This window comes from Vigna umbellata, chromosome 1, assembly GCF_029865625.1.
Source record: "Vigna umbellata cultivar VRB3 chromosome 1, Vumbellata_1.0, whole genome shotgun sequence".
In the NCBI taxonomy this organism is placed as follows: Eukaryota; Viridiplantae; Streptophyta; class Magnoliopsida; order Fabales; family Fabaceae; genus Vigna; species Vigna umbellata.
In genome coordinates, this window is record NC_142165.1 from 57,688,764 (window position 1) to 57,694,763 (window position 6,000).

At 33.8% G+C, this 6,000-nt stretch overlaps 1 pseudogene; it reads left to right on the plus strand.

The window, feature by feature from the left end:
* Positions 1-3,246: 3,246 nt before the first annotated feature.
* LOC124821963 (tetrahydroberberine oxidase pseudogene) lies at positions 3,247-5,003 on the plus strand (annotated as a pseudogene).
* Positions 5,004-6,000: the final 997 nt, after the last annotated feature.

Below are 6,000 nucleotides of genomic sequence, written 5' to 3' on the forward strand. Positions count from 1 at the left end.
TTAATTGTGTTAATTTTTTTTGACATATGTTAAATACATTTCTCGATTAACATCAATTGAAAAAAGGTTTAAAAAATTCAAATGCTGACATGAAACATGTTTTTCATGTTAAAAACTTTAACATAATTGAGTTGAAAGAGCTTTACCTATTCATTTTTAAAGTTTAACGACTAAAATGTATCAAAGTTTTAAACAGAAATAAATTTTTATTTTATATCAAAATCCAAACATTAAAAATATATTTAACCAAAAATTAGATAACAAACAATTATTAATACCTCACACACACATATATTAAAAACGATAATATATATTTAAAATATATAAATATTTATGTGATTATTAGATATAATTTGACATAATATATAATTATAAATGACTAGTTAGATTAATAAGATTGTATTTTATTAAAACAATTATTATCAGTGTAGTAATTTAGGTAAGTTACATTGATATAATTTGATATATTATCTTATCATTAGGGTCAATCGCTACTCATCTGAGGTACGGTTTGTTTTGGATTGTGAAGCTCTATCATGGTTTTGTCATTAAAATGCATCTCGGAGGATGGATGTAGGAAGGAATATTTAAACTATTTTTAGCCTCAACTCCTAAGTGATGTAAAACTATTAGGTGTGATAAAAACATAAGCTCTTGCACTTGAGATCTAAAAGGAATGACTATTCATCTGAGCTAAAAGGATTGATGCTTCTTAGAACATCATTTATCAACCTCATGGTGAGTGCCAATCTTCCAATCCTAAGTTCGTCGAGTAACATCAATGAGGTCAATCATTCCTTATCCAAGGTATTGTTTGCTTTGAAATCTGTGATTCGTCATGATTTTGTCTTTAAAAAACATCTCAAAATGTGTAAGGAAAAAATAATATTTAAAGTGTCTTTGAGCTTGATTCCTAAGTGATGTAGTGCAGTAGAAACATAAAAGGGATGGTGGGGTTTATATTCCTACTACACCTAATGTTTTCGTCTCACTTAAATGTAGAGACTTAAATAGTTTAAGATTACTAATTAAAATAAAATCATTTCCAAGGAGACCTATTATTTCCAAAACATATTTAACTCTTAACAAATTTATTTTACTGTCTATTTATTTATATATGGTTCTGGAGACGAAAAGGTAATTACCATTAAGTTATAACCTAATCGTATTAGTTTTTTGTCCAATATATTTATTAAATACTAAATCGCAAAAATGCCTTTTATGAAATTGTGTTTCTACCATTTTATTCATAATTAGAAAAACACTAATGTTATTATGAGCTCATAGCCGACCGAACTGTAAAGGTTCAGGAGAGCCTCTACCTCACTTTGGACTCATATACTACTGATCGATTAGGATGACATACGACCCTAAGGGACCGAACGGTCAACATGCAGTAAAAAGCCTCTCAGCCGTTCGGTCCCGACAACCGTTAAGTAGAGTTAAGACACAATAAATGTGACAACGGCTACCGTTAAACAGTTAAGGTTTGCAGTAATGACCATTAAGAGGTAAATTAATTGGTCAGATTCCTTTAAACTCTATAAACAAGGGTTTAGGTTTGAGGCAAACACAAAGTCAACTCACACTCCACTACGTCCTACTTACGTCCGATCAGGACTTAAATATTTAACTGTAGCAAACCGTTCATAAAACCGCTCCTAGTTTGAGCGTCAGAGTGTCTTTTGCAGGTACCTCTTCCCTTTTGCCACGGGGGTGACCGAGCGGTCAAGATTGAAGTTCACCAAGCGATTAATACTGAAAGAGACTGATCGGTCTAAACTGGAAGAATTCAAGCGGAGCACACAAGTCAAAGGTTATTGTCTCGGTCTCACAAAATTTCTATCGAAACATTTTAGGTTAGTATCTTGGTCTCACAAAATTCCTACCAAAACACACTAATAAGGTGAATCTACGTTTTTCTTTTATAAATTTCATAGCAATTAATAATTATTGATTTGATGGTAACTTCTGAATAATTGTTCATAAACTTAACTTAAAGGGTTGGCCGATTATTATGATTTGATGATAACATTTAATTTATAAAATTCATATTATAATGAAATATTTCAATGCGACATGTTGTTTGAGTGATAAAAGTCATGGATATTTTTGAAAAATATAATATTCAAGTTTGAATATTTGTAAATTAAAAATAAGTATTAATATTATGTTTCTAACTCAACGTATTTTTCTTACTTCAGCAAATAAATTACGCTTAAGACCACATAACATTTAATTTATAAAATTCATATGATAATGAAATATTTCAATGTGACATCTGTTGTTTGAGTGATAAAAGTCATGGATAGTTTTGAATATAATATTCAAGTTTGAATATTTGTAAATAAGAAATGAGTATTAATATTATGTTTCTAACTCAACGTATTTTTCTTACTTCCGCAAATAAATTAAACTTAAGACCACATCCATCATTAATCTCTTATAACTGCAAGCAACTTTTCTTATTTGAAAATCTGGGCCCATCCTACTTTGTATTGCTGTATTGGGTAAGTGAAATAAAGGAAAAGTTTACCATCTTTAGATTTAGATTGTAAACAGTCATTCAATATTTATTACAGATTATTTAATGTAGGGATCTGAATATCTTTACCCAACCAAACCTATTTATGGTACACGCTTACTATTTTTCCATTCTTCTATTTTTTTGTTATAATTACAAAAGTTTTATTATGTTCACATTACCCTTAAAAATCTATAAGTTTTCAAACGGTTGTACCATTTTCCAAAAAATAATTTTCGTCCTTCAATAATAAACTACACACGACAAAAATGGGTGGTTTAAAAATGGGCTAGAAAAGGCGACTACGAGGATAAAGTTGCTTCCAACGTGGAAGGTTTAACACAACATCAAAACCCTCAGAAAAATAATTGTTCAATTTGTCTAAGGATATGAAGTTAAGATGCTATTGCATAATTGCGTGAACATATATGCATGACAAGCAAGTTTGCTAATGTTTACTTTTTGTTTTTTATATCTGGTCAGTGTGTAGTTCTTACATTGAAGCTTCTCCATGCATCATTTGTAGAATAGTCTTATACTAGTTTACGTGATTGAATTGTCTTCTCTGATATGGCAGAATTAGGCATGCGTTGATTTTTTTATATAACCAAAATTTCGCAACGTAGGGCTTACGTTGACAAATTTAGTTCTACACTTAAGGACGTTAACATGAAACTTCAGACTACTATAAATTCCACATCCCTCACGATCAACTTGCACCTCTCGTATGTACAACAAAGCATACACAAAAATGAAACGTTTTAGCTCTTATTTTTGCGCCGTTTTTGCCTTTGCTCTTTTATTTTCACTTACACCTTCTTCAGCAGATTCTCATGAAAAGTTTGTTCAATGTCTTTACGATTATCCCGAAAACACCTCAATCTCCAGTGTTGTTTACACCCAAACAAATTCTTCATACTCCTCTGTCCTAGATGTTTCCATTCAAAATCTTAGGTTCTTCAACGTAAGTTCAAAACCCGTGGTCATCGTGACTCCACTCGTTGTTTCCCACGTTCAAGCCACCATAATATGTGCCCAAAGACATGGCCTGCAAATTCGAACCCGAAGCGGAGGCCATGATTACGAGGGTCTCTCATACGTTTCTGGAGTTCCATTTGTCGTCGTTGATCTCATAAAGATTCGAGAAATCGAAGTTGACGTAGAAAACAACACTGCATGGGTTCAAGCTGGGGCAACCCTCGGTGAACTTTACTACACGATTAGTCAGAAAAGCAGAACACTAGGGTTCCCAGCAGGTGTGTGCCCCCCTGTGGGCGTTGGTGGCCACATTAGCGGTGGTGGCTATGGATTCTTGATGCGTAAGTACGGTCTTGCTGCTGATAATGTTACTGATGTTCACATAGTTGACGTCAATGGTAATCTCCTTAATAGAAAAACAATGGGAGATGATCTATTTTGGGCCATTAGAGGTGGTGGTGGGGCAAGCTTTGGAATCGTCGTGGCTTGGAAGATAAATCTAGTTTCAGTTCCATCAACTGTGACAGTGTTCCGAGTTCCAAGGACGTTGGAAGAAAATGCAACGGGAATTATTCATAAGTGGCAGCGTGTGGCAAACAAACTTAACGAGAGCCTAACCATTAGGATCAACATGGCAAGGGTAAATTCAAGTCAAAGTGGGAATCTAACAGTACAAGCGCAGTTTGAATCTTTGTATCTAGGACGTGCAGATGACCTTATTCCCTATTTGCAAGAGAACTTTCCGGAGTTGGGTTTGGTGAGAGAAGACTGCACTGAGATGAGTTGGATAGAATCAATTCTCTTCATGGCTGGATTTACAAACGGTCAATCGACCGATGTATTGCTGAACAGAACTCAGCTAAACGGTTTGTCGTTCTTCAAAGCAAAATCAGATTATGTGAGAGATCCCATTCCTGATGTTGGGTTAGAAGGGTTATGGCCTTTCTTTTTTGATGATGAGGCTGAAAATGCTTTCGTTCAATTCACTCCTTATGGAGGCAGGATGGATAGGATTTCGGAATCCGAAACTCCATTCCCACACAGAGCTGGCAACATATTCCACATTCAATACGGAGTGTCTTGGTTTGAGAAAGGGGATGTGGCAGCACAGAGGCACGTCAACTGGATTAGAAGATTGTATAATTATACGGAAGCTTATGTTTCAAAGAATCCTAGATCTGCATATCTGAACTATAGAGACCTTGACATTGGAGTTAATAACAATGGTCACACAAGCTTCAGCCAAGCAAGCATTTGGGGCTTCAAGTATTTTAGTAACAACTTTAACAGATTGGCTCGCGTGAAGACAAGGGTTGACCCTCGAAACTTCTTCAGAAACGAACAAAGTGTACCTCCTCTTGGCACGAATGGACGCAAATAGATTTTCTTGGGTGCAGTACATGTCATTATAAAATAAGCTGCTGTCATTTTACTTTTACGTTTATAAATTGCAGCATTCATCAATATTCCTTAGTATGATGTACAATATTGATTTGTAGTATTTTGACTGGTCACACTTATCAATTTTTTTCACTAGTTTCTAGGTTCATCTCATATTGAAAACCTTTAATAATTATAGTCTATTAACGATAATAATAAATGGATACATACATCATACCGACTTAATCTTATCATTTACATTATATGTAGGTTGCATCATAAGATGAATTCTAACAAAAAAAAAAAATTTCTTGTCAAGGTTTCAACTCTTTGAGATGATGATACATGAGTTTTGAATCAAAGTTCTTCCAGAAAACTCTATGATATTTAAATAAGTTAAAATACAATCATTATATGATAAGAAGTATAAGAGAAAATATTTCAATTTTGTTAGTTGTGACTCTTTCGATTCTTATGGCATAAAAATATTTTGGTTTAATACTGGTTCAAATTTTTATTACCTATGTTCGAAATTGTCCTAATTTTTTTAAAATGTTCAATGTAGTCCTAAAGAGTGTAATTTGTGTTCAATTTAGTCCTTTTTACAAACGTCGTTTAAATCCTTAACAACCATTGCTCCAGCTGTGCAAATCCCAAATGAGATGGCGTTTAACTACTGCCACGTCACCATCTTCTTCTTCCTTCAGCCCAAATAGAAACTGAAGCCCTACTTTCTCTCTACCTAACCCTAGCGCCGCCACACCTAAACCCTCAAGCCTTTTATAATGTCTGACTTTCTATTGCCAATATGAAAAGATAACTAAGTAAGGTCAATTAAAAATGTATAGCAACGAGAAAAACAAAACTACTTTTGCTTTATATCTAGCATAATTTAGTGATGATTGGAAAAACAAAATTACTTTTAGTCTCTTCACGCCAAAAGTAGAGTCTGCGATGACAATACTTCGATGACCAAAGCGATTCATCTGTTGCAGCTGCTATTCTGTTTGGATCCCCAAGATGAAACTAAGTAGGACTACATTGAACATTTTAAAAAAATTAGGACCATTTCGATCATAGCAAACAAAAATTGGGACCAATAATAGTATTAAGCCAAA